This window comes from Perna viridis, chromosome 14 (genome assembly GCF_037379345.1).
Source record: "Perna viridis isolate PV_CMFRI_1.1 ecotype Kerala chromosome 14, ASM3737934v1, whole genome shotgun sequence".
Classification (NCBI taxonomy): domain Eukaryota; kingdom Metazoa; phylum Mollusca; class Bivalvia; order Mytilida; family Mytilidae; genus Perna; species Perna viridis.
This window is the reverse complement of record NC_142458.1, coordinates 13,298,938-13,312,469: the sequence shown is the minus strand read 5'-3', so window position 1 is coordinate 13,312,469 and position 13,532 is coordinate 13,298,938. Positions and strand designations below refer to the sequence as shown.

The window sequence follows — 13,532 nt, the reverse complement described above, 5'->3', positions numbered from 1 at the left end:
GTTTAAAGATAATACGTCATCTATATAGCGGAAACTGAGATTGAAGGATCTAGCCAAACGAATTAAATTATATATTTTCCGGCAATATACATATGTATATTATTTACTTTAAAAATATCTACATTGTAAGTTATGTTCTGGGACCATTAATCCGGAAAAGCGGTAAAAGTGGGACAGACATCAGAGGCGTAAGAGTTCGGTTTTGAATGCTCACAGTTATTTTGTCGTATCCAGGTTGCTCATTTACTTTTAATTCTTTGTACATGTAATTTTATTCATTTCTTGTTCTTTGTTGTTTGTGTCTATTTAATTCCCTGTCTTGCTGTTATGCTAAGATTATATTCTTTTGTTACGTCATTAATCGCAAATTAATTCTGATTTTTTTAAAAGACTTTTTGAACACTTCTTGTCACCATTTTTCATCAGAAATAATGTTTTTTTTAATATTTAGCGTTTAAATACCATTGTTTCTATGCCAAGTGATTTTAATTCATATGATTACCATGATTTATTATTGCCATAGTCATTATTATCCTAAATTTTGGTTAATAATGTAACAAAGATTGGGGGAATATCCTAAGCAAGTTCCAGGTAAAAACTTCGACCAAGCTTTACCATTTGTACTCGTCCTTGAAATCTTAGTGCATCCTATGTCATTATGTGCTGTGAAAAAAATGAGTTTTTGATATTTTTGAATGTCAAAATGCACACATCAATGATAGCAAAAATCAGTTTCTGCAATTAAACACTACATGCATTTTAAAACGGAGAAAAGTTATGTACGCCTATTATAATGATCATTTGATCGAGTATCTAAAAAATCAGCAACCGTGAACATATATGAACAGTTCTAGAACAATTCTAGAGCCAGCTCATCTGATCGTTCTAGCAGTAGAGCCGGCTCTACTAGTAGAATTATTCTCTTAGAGTCGGCTCCGCTAGAACAGCTAGAAAAGCTGGCTATAGAACTGTTCTATGACATTTCTAGAACTGTCCTAGAGCTCCACTGAGAGGTTAGAACTGATCTTATCTGTACGTTTGCTAAAGCGACTTTTCAGAATTCTCTTCCTTCCTGACAATCGCTATTGCAATTTCTCCTGCCTTATAAACATCAACACAATCAGTCTTATTCCGGTTGATATATAACGACATTTGATAAATTGGGTGGTCGTTGGCCAACAATTCTAATTAACAAATCAATGTCGGAATGGCAGTGTTGCTGAAAGGGATCATCAACAAAACGGATTAATCTTCACTTGTTTTGCTTCTGGATGATTGATTCTGCTCTATTGCAACAAGACCACACGATTTATCAATTGTCCCTGTATATCACCTAGAGAAAGAACAGTTATTGTCGAAAACGTGTTAACTTGGTATCAGTAATGTATAACAAAATTTACATGAATATGAGAACATCTGCTACGGTAGTAGACTTGACATTCCTCCATTAATGAGCATGTGCGACCAATGTAAGGCGACGATACGTGCTCCAGTATTTCTCTTATCTAATAAAATAAAAACGAAGGCATTGGGCATGTGACAGTCGCTTTGTATATTGCGTATGTAAAGTTTCAATGACAAACGTAACTCGGACTCCACTAAAAACTGGGAGCATGTACCAGGTGCACTGGTAGGGTAAGAGTCCTCTCCTTTTCTAGAAACACCCGCCGAGTTACTCATAAAAAGTCAAGTCCGGGGCAGACGAAAGAGGAAACAAATCAGTTTTCATGATGCAGATGGATACACACTCCTAAACTGTACTGCAATATTTTAGTATTTAAGATAATATATAAAATGTATAAAATAACATTCTCAAATGAGTTGGTAAGTACATCTTTGTTTGTTTAAAAGTTAATTTTTTAGGAATCATTTTTACAAGTTGTGACTACTTGCTTATTCATTTCTAATCAATGTCTACTGTAAGCATTTTTTGTGAATGGGCATTTTTAATAACATCAATATTTATTTTAGTTTCTAAATTTGAAGATAAGTTACCACATTTCTGTCTAGAACATAAACTCAAACTCTTAGTATTATTAGTATTTATCATAGTATAATTGCATGTTTTTTTTCACATAATTAAAAAATAACAAATGCAACAAGAAAAATAAACGAAGACAACAATAACAACAATAAACATGAAAACAAAATAAAAAAAAAACAAAACACGCAAGTTAACAAATAAAGAAGTCAACCAATAAACAAAAACAGACAATACAACACAAAACAAACAAAATACAGAAAACGAAAACACAAATGAAACATTAAAAAAAAAATTGCTTACATTATAACTCATGGATTATTAGATAATTCAAAAATTATAGTCGGTGACGAATTATTTGAAATAGCACGTAATTTGTTCCATATTATAAACGATATTCTACACTTGTGAAATAATTTTCCAACAAATTATATTAGATTAATAAAGATGAGAAAGAAGATAGTATAGTTCAGCTAATTCTTTTACAAGCATTTAGATTATATACTCATATTAATTATTTTTATATAACACTCAAAACTCAGTCGATTTAACATAATAATACAGGTAGTGAATTCATGAAGGAACGTTTCTAATCAAGCAGTTTTATAAACAGCTTAATCTGTGGACTGTGGAAAAAATCGACGTTAATGACGTCAGAGTACCAAGCCAGGTAATAAAAAAAACTTGATTTGTCATAAGATAACCAACCAATCAGACGTTTTGTAAAATATAATAAGATGAAACATCATCAATGCCGTGGGTTCTAATGCATATTGATATAGAAGGTCATTCTACCTGTGTATTTTGAGCAATGTAAATATATTTCCATGTAGAATTCTGCCCTAAATAATTGTGCTCTAATTCTACGATGTAATGGTTAACACAGGCTTCAAGTTTAGTCGCTATAATGCAAGATAATATTCGATAATATTGTCACGCATTGAATTTGTAAAAAACAATGAAAGCGTTGCTGCAACTGATCCGAAAAAATGAAGTTTGACAGAAACGATCTGACAGGTGTTCATAGTACATCAGTATAACACATCGTTATTGTTACACATTTGTCATTTATATAATTGTGTAACGCATGTTTCTAATTGGTACATGTAAGTGAAAGCTAGTGAGTCTTTTGCCTAAACAGTGGAACAATCAATGATCATACATGACATATACTCCCAAAAGGTAAAGCTTAGGTAAGAACAAAACATTTTTGCTCGCGACGGATATATATATTAGGCATGTACAAGGACTGTTCCGCAGTTGAAATACGATATACTAAGAGAATCAATTTGAGTTAAATTGGGGTGTGATTGGATAAGATACTTTGCTATCCTGTCGTTCTATTTCGAGAAAATATACGTCCAATATAAATATAAACAATACAAATATTAGGGCAATAAAAAATCCATCTTTTTTAAAATTTTTTCTTTACAGCTTGCCATGCCGTTTGATGTCGCGACTATTTGTATCCTGCTCTTTTCATCTCCATCAATTTTCATCTAACCCCAAATTGTAGCTCGCTTGTTCTTTTTTGATGGAATGTAGAAAAAACATTGTTCATTCACTGTATGCTTTCTTATCAGAATAATGTCTCTGTATTTGTACTCTAAAAACAGGATGTGCTTAATATGCGATTGATCTCAAGCATCTGATTTCATTTCCCGTAACGTGAATGACAACTACTACGGGTTTTCTAGTCATTACAATCAAATCTGTCATAAATTTATTAATACAATCTAATAAAATTCCATAGCTGTCATTTAAAATATGCGATTTTTTTTTTTAAAGTAGTAGTAATGAATATCTTGCAGAAATGTTGGATTAAAAAAATTAAGTAATGTATTTATTAACAAGGAATCGTCATTACGATATTATTCAATACAAATATGCCACGTAATAATATTACAAATTAAATTGGTATATGTTACACGTAATTCTAGGAGTTAACTCTAATCTGCACTACTATAACAACATCCATAGATAGATCTAAATAAAAAATGTATACAAGATGAACTTATATAACTGAATAAAATTAGGCGAATCAAAATCGAATATGAAAAGAAGGAACCAGAGGACTAAACAATTGGAAATCGTTGAACCAAGACAATACTGGAAAACCAAATGGATGACTTAATTATCGTACAATGAAATTAAATGCACGTCAATTTCTTAGAGTCCCCCTTTTAGACGTAAAACAAATAAATTGAAACCTGCCTAAATCACACCCTTGTTAAACATTTAAAGCTTGTTCGGTTTAGACATGTGTTCAGTTTGCTAAGGTTTAAAATACATTAAACGTTAAAAAGTGTTGTTAAACAGATTTTCGGAATATTCAGAGTAATGTTAAGACAAGTTTTCGGAATATTCAGGATATGATTAAGAGAGGTGTTCGGAATATTCAGTGTACGGTTTAGACAGGTTTTCGGAATATTCAGGATATGGTTTAGACAGGTTTCACTTTACTTTGGTGACGCATGAAGAAGCAACTAAATCAAGAATATTTCAAGCTTCTTAATGGTATCATCTTATGAAAACAATAAATGCTGTCATAATTTGATTCACGCCCTCTAATGTAAAACCAATGATGGAAAAATCGAATGCTAAATGCTAAGTAATATTTCTATACTGCTAGCCGTGATAAATATGTATTTAAGACAGGCTCAGCATGCCAGAATATAGCACAGAATTACACAACATTCAATCAGTATGAAAGTAACTTCTTTTTGTCGTGAAAAATAATTATTTTATTAATTGCTTTTAATCATAAATTGATATAGTATGAATATGCTCTTCAGCATCTGTTTTAGCCCTTTTCCCGTTTTCATTTCTGCATCATCGAGAACCCAAGGTTGCTCACGCTGCTTTGTATTTTCACATTATCATCAGATTTGGGTGTCCGACGATGTCATTTCTGGTGTTTTACTTTGACTTTATTGAAATTTTTAGATATCATTTTGCCCCTCTATTTTTTTTTTTATCTAAATGGTTTCTTATTCTTCCGTCAACTCTTTTCATCTATTTCATTCTTAAGTGAATTAAGAGAACAGCTTTGGTTTTGGACCTGATTAATTGGAAAACACAGGTCCCGGTTTCATAAAAAAATCTCAAATTGACACAAATTGTGTGTTTTATTTGACGAGTGTATTATGCATTGCCTTCTTGTTACACGTCTTACGTTATATCTCAAGGTATGCTTTGTCTTGATGGAAGGGCACACTTTTTGTTAAAGGTTACTCTGAAGTATTATTCTTCGTGGGGAACAAATTTTCGTGGGTTTGGTAAATTGTTAAAGGTTACTCTGAAATATTATTCTTCGTGGGGAACAAATTTTCGTGGTTTTCGTGGGTTTGGTGCACCACGATATTTGGCTCCCAACGAAAAGGAAATTTCCCATTCGTTTGTATGGTTGAGTTATCAAATCAACTAATTCGGGTATCTACGAAGAAATACGTTTTCACTAAACCACGAAAATTGGAACCCACGAATAAATAGTACTTTTGCAGAACAGGGACCGACAGTAAAATGTGCAGTAACGCAGCTGTTTTTTCTGTATAAAATTAAAAAAAAAACCTGGAGCGCCATGTGCTATTGCACATCTGTTTATTTATAGTTCGTTTTTTAATAGGCGATAGGCAAAAACTGTAATGAATTCGTGAATCAAATACTTTAGAACAGCTGTTTATTCAGCGTAAGAATTTTATTGAAAGGAAAATTTGATGTAATTTAAGAAAACATTAGGGTTTAAAATGTTTCATATATAATAATCATTTAATTTGGTTGTTTATTTCTTTTCTGGGCAGAATAGAATGTTTTCCATAAACTTGCTTGGAACTGAGACGTCATGAACGTCGATCGGTGCAGATTCCGCAATTCAAATAGTTCCAAAGAGTAATCAAGGGAACCAAGATTATAGCGGTAATCAAAAGAATGTAATCCAGGGACAAAGACCAGACATGGAAAACAGACATACACAACAAAGAACATAAAGTAACAAAAGTAAATGAGCAACTCGGACTCCATTAAAAACTGGGAGCATGGACCAAGTGCACCGGTAGGGTAACCGTCCTCTGCTTTTCTAGAAACACCCGCCGAGTTGCTCATTAAAAAGTCAAGTCCGGGGTAGACAAACGAGGAAAGGAAATCTATGACCCGTTGAATAATTTTTTTTCCATGTTTTCATGGTGCTGATGGATACACCATAACAATCCACGAGTTCATGATGACGACCATAAAACTTCTGTAGTGATGACTTCAATCTTGTAGCAACATAACCATGTTCCAGAAGCCTATTTCTAGCGCGATACAAAACGTCTGCGTAGTTTCGGCAAGCTCTGGTATAACGTATGTGAACACTCCATACGCAGGAGCCGCAGGGATGTTGCCACAGATGAAAGGAAAGTTGAGTTGACAATTCTGAATGAAAAGTCATTACGTTTGTCGTAAAGTTTGGTTAATAGTTTTCCTTTACCATCGATTTCTAAGTGTAGGTCAAGGTATGAGGCTGACTTCACAGTGTCTGTAGTATCCTTTATCCCAAGTTCTTTTGGGTAGATGCGATGTATCAAATCCCCGAAATTAGGATTGTTTAAAGATAATAAAACTTATGAAGGCTTTGATGAAAGGACGAATCTTAATTTTGACTTAAATCGATTAGAAATTGAATTCTAAGGATTGTTTTTACTTTTTGACCAAGTTATGTGCGCATAAACAAGTATGGGACAATTTACACTTGTCCAGAAACGGCTTTGCGGTTCATGCAGCGTAAATTGTCCCAAAGTAAGTTATTTCACATAACTTGGTAAAAAAAAAAATCCTTAAATATTTTTGCATTGCTGCAATGAATATATACTTCTGTAATCCTAGTCCAATTAGCACTCTGAAAAATTTGTATGACTCATTGATCATAAGAACATTTAATACGTATCTCCCGCACTTACATTATCGAAACAATTTCTAGTAATTCTAAAATATCGATCAAATTAAAAAATCAATTCGTGCTTTATATCCTCACAGAAAGAAAATTATTTAAAAATTTAAACTATTTGAAAATGTAGTATTCAATTTTAGATCACTCATCTTTTATGCAACAAATATCAGAGTATGTAAACTGCGCAAAATGTAACCTAGGTTTAAGAATTCAAATAATGTTTTATTCCATTATTCTAATTTCAAAGAAACATGGAAGCATTGTTTTGTTTATAATCTAGTGGTTTCTATAAGGTTTATTCGATCATATACTGAATATTTTAAGTGTCAGTCTCTGTAAGAATATCCGGCAGTGTGTTATATTAAATGTTATACAGAAAAAAAACCCATCGTTTTGATATTGTAATTTGACTATCTGCACCTTCAGAACCAAGGAAAAAGACAATGTTTTCCATATCATGTTGCTGCATTGAGTTATAATTTCATTGAAACTTCAAATGAACATTTCAAGGGCAGGTAACTCTCTCAAAAACCTTATTTTTCTAATATTCTGTTGAAAAATTTGAGCAAATTCAGAGATCAAATAATGGTCTTTACTAATGAGAAAGTGTCATTGAGTGATACTATATTGGTAGATGGGTGGGGTTTTGACATGCATGTTTCTGATTTTTCCCATTTTGCCTGATACTTACAAACACTTACACCTTGGTGTAATAATAGGCAATACATGAACATGATGAAGAAAGTGCATATCTTTTATTTCATTATCCAAGTGTCTATAGCCCATAATCTCGGAAATAACCATCAAAGTAGTTATAAATTTTGCTTTTTTTAAGATCCTGATTGGTCAAATATAGTAGAAATGCACTACCAAAAAATGACGGCAAAATTTGTCCGCACTTTTTCAGACTATAAGCAGTCAAAAAATGTCTTCGTCACAAATTTAATTAGCTTTAAGGTTGCTTTTTTGACGAATTGAATATATCTGAGGTAAAAAAGCCAACATTGAGTAAATGTTGTGCCACCAATTGCCCAATTCTTGCACAGAATGGTACTTGAATAATGGCAACATCATTAAAATAAACAACCAAAATAGTTAATATCGTCAAATTCCAGATGTAAGTAAATATTAATTACATAGGATATTTAATGCATTTTGTTTTGCTGACGTCATACACCTGAATACTTAAAAAATTACGCCACAAAACATCTGCTTTGAGTGCCTGAAACCCTTTGTTAATCCATCTTTAAAAAAAAAACAATCCAAGGAAAATAATCTTTGTATTTTTTTGATAAAATATTTCTTGCTATTTGATGGATCAATCTGACTGTAATAAGATGTCTGATTACGTCACGAACATTGAAGATCTGGTAAAGAACAAATGTTACTTTCGTATTATTATTTGTATGGTGCGTTACTTGACGTACGAAACTACCGAACGTATTTTCCTTGACGTCAGATTAGAACGTGTAGTGTAAGAAAGTAGGAGAACTTGTATGATGTGCTAATTCTAATCAAATTGCTAAAAAAATTGGTCAGTATCTTTTATTTGAACCATATAACGATGTCATGAAATTAGATATGAAATAAAATCTAGAAATTTCGATCTTTGTATAAACATACTACATAAAAACATTGTCGAAAGCTTTTGTCACGACCTAATTTGTTATATACAAAAGAATTTGAAAGCAAAATGCTATTAAATATACATGAAAAACATTGTCTTCATGTTTATACCTTTTTGTCATTTCGAATCAACAATCAGTCACTGTTAGAAACATAGTAAGATGAGTTAATCTTGCGTAGGCTTTGCCAATAAAAGCGAGCTCCGTGAGTTTCACCATATTTAAATTTTATTTTACCTTCATGAGAAGCTCGCGCAATTTTTTTTTGTGTTTCATGATATGTCCATAATCAGGAGCAAAATAGTTCTCCTTGGAATGTGGGAATACTTTTCAAATAACCCATGATCAATCGGAACTACCCAGCCATTTCTGCTACACTAAATAATAACCTCGGATTCAGAAAAGAGAATTTATTCTAATTAACTACACGATGAAAAGTTATATTTTTTCTGAGGCGGGTAAGGTTCCTGAACAGTCATCAGAACTGAATAGCGGAGAAAGGTACACGTACATACAATGAACTTTTCCCGAACACCTAAAACCGTATTCATTTCATTAAATTAGAATTAAAAAAAAACATCTTAAGACATCAGAATAGATTAATTTATTTTTACTGAGACGTAATTTTTAATCAAAGATTTTAATCTGTTTGGCTAAATAAGATGTCATTTTTTTTCGTAAAGACAGTCTCTTTTTTATACTTCCGGAACATGACATTTTTGTTGAGATATAAAGATGCATGCTTACTCAAATGGTGCTTGCGATAACATCGTTAACAATTTAAGGTCAATTAAGTATGTAGACCTCGGGTAAGGACATACCTCTTAAAAAGTGATATGTTTGAATCATATTCAATTTACCCAGCACTTCACAGTTTAGTTTAGATTCGCACTTTTTGCTAGGGACGAAAAATGACATAAATGGAAACCGGTGGTTCCTATAGTGATTAAAAATGAAGAATCTATTGTTGATAAAACATTTTCTGAAAAAGGAGACTTTTAAAAGTATTTTGCAATGTTTTATATATTTTCAATGTTGAAGGGGCTTTTTTTCAATGACAATTTGACGTTATTGTGAAAATGAAAGTAAGTCAATTTTTTTACCATGCTAAATTTAATATGGGGATTACAAAGTGAAATAGCTCAAAATCTAACCGGCGATGCCCATATGAGGAAAGGGTTTACGAAGGAAAAAGTTTGAACAGTTTCTGGAGATGAAATAAATATTTAAGATGTTTTGCGGGAAATTTGATATTTTTAAACATGATTTTATGAACTTTTTTGCAAATTTCCTGAAGGCCTTGGCTTGAGCTATTTCTAGATTTATAGATTTACAGATGCTTGACAATTTTTAAAGTGATAAATGTTACAAAGCATCAGATTACAAGACCAAAATTAGGCAGTTCTACAATACTGTGGAGTGCTGGCTTAACCAAAGCCTTTCAAGCTTTTATTTGAAACAGAATTAAATAAATCCAAGTTACTTTTATGTTTACATGAGATTGATGTACAATGCTTAATACAAACGTTTCAATGATTTGTACGAATTGTGTCCCTTACTTTAGGTCTACCTCCCTAAGTGGAAATTACTAACGTTTTAATGCAAAAATTTCCCAAAATCTCAAGTGTTTGAAAACGAATAATATTATTTTTGTCAGCCAATGAATTTTAAGTAAAATAAAATTGATATTGCTGCAGATTTATATTCCCATACTAAAACCATTAACGTTTACAAAACACCCACGTTTGTACATGCCTGCTTCGTATTTCCGGGTAGGAGACATTTCTATTTGCATCTAGAGAGATGAAGCTTTTGCGAGTAAGATTATTTATTCAATAATCTCACGTAATAAATCGTGAGATCAGATAACAAAATATAAATGAAACTGGCAGAGGAAACTGAAAAGGTTGAATAACTGACAAATTAGGCAAAGATGGGGACTATGAAATGCTACAAATCACTAAATGACGACACAAAAATTGGGGTCCCACCCGAATTCTATATTTTATCAGTTTAAAATTGTATCAATATTGATAGATTATTAAATTGCATTTTCCATAATGGTCTGTGTATCAACACGAGACTTCCATATCAAGCCCAAGAGATGTGCTTGTCGGCTGATATGGATCGTGGGTTAGTGCTAGGAACGAAAAACATGCAAAAGAAAACATGCATATCTCTTAACAAAATGATAAAGTAAGAAACATTAACTCTCTTAAAGAACGTTCCCTAATGCTTAAGAACTTAAGTACAAAATTGCGTGGTTTACTATTTAAGTCATTTTTTATAATGTAAGTATCGTTCGATAACCATTTAAAATCGTTCATCGTTGATAACGTCATTGTACAAATGTAACACAAAAGAGTATATGAGATAATATACGAATCTGTTTATACCAGAAATCGTTGCCATTTGTATTTATATTTTTTTTTCATATCTGACTATCAAAATAAATTATTTATTGACGGTCTATCACAATACCGTATGTAATAAGGAGCACCTCCCAATATGATAGAGAACAACCCACAGGGTTCTAAATATTAATCAAAGCTTTGACATCTAATTCACAGACAAAGTCCCATCAACAGGCAATCTGGCAACCACAAATCTACATGAGATCTCATATTCTTCCAATACGCGTTAAGTGTATACGTATTTCGAAATTTTTTAAGCTCATGCATGTTTAACACAGTTATTCCCCCTAGATAAATTATGTTCGTCTATGATCACCTTTAATATAAATTCATGGTTTATTGCATCCCGAGGAAACTCATACTATACAGTCATCTGAACACTATCATATATCAATGAAAGTCATCAATACATAGTTATTTCATTATTTGTTTGATGATTGGTATGACAATATATGGCTTTACTCTTAATCAAGTTATTTGCAGTCGAACAAATAGCCAGTTTTCTATGAAACATCTCTTTGTTTATGCTTCATCATATCCTAACTACTTGTAAAACCATTACATGTACGAATTGTCACGTAGTTTTACAAAAAAAAAAAAAAAAACAAAAAAAAAACAAAAAAAAAAAAAAAACGTAGACGTTATGCGCACGTGCTTATTTTCTAGTAACGATAGACAACATATACTTTTGTGTTTCATGATTTTTCGAATTTGTCTTTCCAGATGAAAAGTTATACGAACAAATATGTCTGTTTTGATATCTATTATAAACAGTTAACTGGGCGATAGGAGTATGAATACTCCGTCAACCCAGTAGTCAGAATAATCTTGTACCATAATTTATCAGATTTATTATATTCATCAACATTTGCAGGATCGCAAATCTCAAAATACCTTCAACACTGATGTTTCATTACTTGTATAGTGCATGGTCAGGTAGAACCTCTCGGTAAGGAATTTGGCTTACTATTTATTTCAATAATTTAGGATTTGGGTACTTCTTGTATACAATGGTTTTTGGGTTGACATCTTTCTATATATGTGATTCTAATGCTGCTGAAGAGCAGTTACCCCTACGATTGATAATGCACTGTAATGAACGTTTACTTATGATGTAAATTATCAAACTTTTTCCTAAAACTATTTTTCTTCAATTATGAAATTTTATTTTACATCAAAATTTTATTTAATTCTTGACCTTTCGTGTTTTTAAAACGTTTTAAATGCTGTATTGTATTTATTTCTTTTATATTTTAAGGTTTCTGTAAAGAAATCTAAGCATTTAATCGGTTGCGACTCTAGTATTGATTCATATTTATTATTGTGTGTATTGCGGCAAATGTTTTACAGTTTCGTTTTTAAACATAATCATCCATTTTTTTTAGCTAAACGTGAGCAATACTTGATTAGATCGTTTGATTAGAACTTATTTTATCTAGCTTAAAAACAAAGTTCTCCGATTCAAGCCAGTGGTAAAAATGTTCGTAATATTCTTGATGTAAACTGTTTATGCACTTTGTTTAATAAAATTAGGATCATAACACGATCACTAAGCTTTCATAACGAAAATTCAATTTCAGCATCTCAAGTGGAGAAATAATTCAACAACCCATTACTGAAGGAAATTTATCTATGAACGTTTTCCTTTTCAATAACGAATCTGTGCTTTAGTTCCCGTGAGTAAATCCTAAAAATATCCCTTAAAATAATACTGTTCTACAAATATGAAACAATCGAATCCGTTTAAACGGTTTTAACCAAATTAATTCGTAAATATTTAAATATCAAAGACGTTTGGTATGGGTAATGTACGGAAACAAATAATAATATCGATAGGTTTATCAACTTACATTTTGCGAGACAGTTTCTGATAAAAAAAGATATCTTCTTTAAGTTCATCAAGCAATCTTGACGTTATCAATTTAAAATCCTATAAATACAGCCACAAGCATCAATAATGAGTTTAACGTACTCCCTACAACTAACAACCACGCAACTGTCCTTTAAAATAAAATACTGGAAATTACAGCACATTCAAAATTATCCAATTAGATAATGATCCCACTGATATCCCTGCATACCTGACCCACCAGATTCACTAAAGTTACCTGTTTTGTTGCTAATTAAAGGTAGATCAGCCTAAAACACGGTAAAATAAAGCGAAATCAATGTGATTTACATCAGGAATGTTATTGATTACTAGTGTTATTCATTAAACTGTAAATTCCAACGAGTAATTACCTGCAGATAAAATATTAAAATATGGAATAATGTTATACATTACAATTATAATTAGTGAAGATCATTTCAAAACCTTTTTTTGTTTCTTAGCCACAAAATTTTCATATGTTCATAATAAAGCATAGGAACTATTGTAGGAATATATTTGTATTCACATTTTTTTAAAACTCGACTGCATTCAAGCAGTAGTTCCTAACTTTCTTAATACAATCCTTCCTTAAAACAATAAATTTATTTACTTAAGCAAAGTATTTTGATCAAACATAACAATCCAATTTATTATGTAATTTGTATCTAATATGATGCTATTGTTAGGGTGGAAACGACAACAAGAATACTAATTT

At 31.6% G+C, this 13,532-nt stretch overlaps 1 protein-coding gene across 2 annotated transcripts in view; it reads right to left on the bottom strand.

Annotated features, from left to right (window-relative positions):
- LOC148598277 (uncharacterized) overlaps positions 1-13,045 on the bottom strand; it is a 30,482-nt gene extending 17,437 nt beyond the window's left edge. Inside the window, exons 1-2 of one of the 2 annotated variants that reach the window (XM_088561577.1) lie at positions 12,798-13,045; positions 1,401-1,505 (exon numbers count right to left, since the gene is read on the bottom strand). The gene's annotated coding sequence lies outside the window, so the exon portion shown is untranslated. The remainder of the gene's footprint in view (positions 1-1,400; positions 1,506-12,797) is intronic. The other variant, XM_088561575.1, reaches the window with a different exon arrangement.
- Positions 13,046-13,532: the final 487 nt, after the last annotated feature.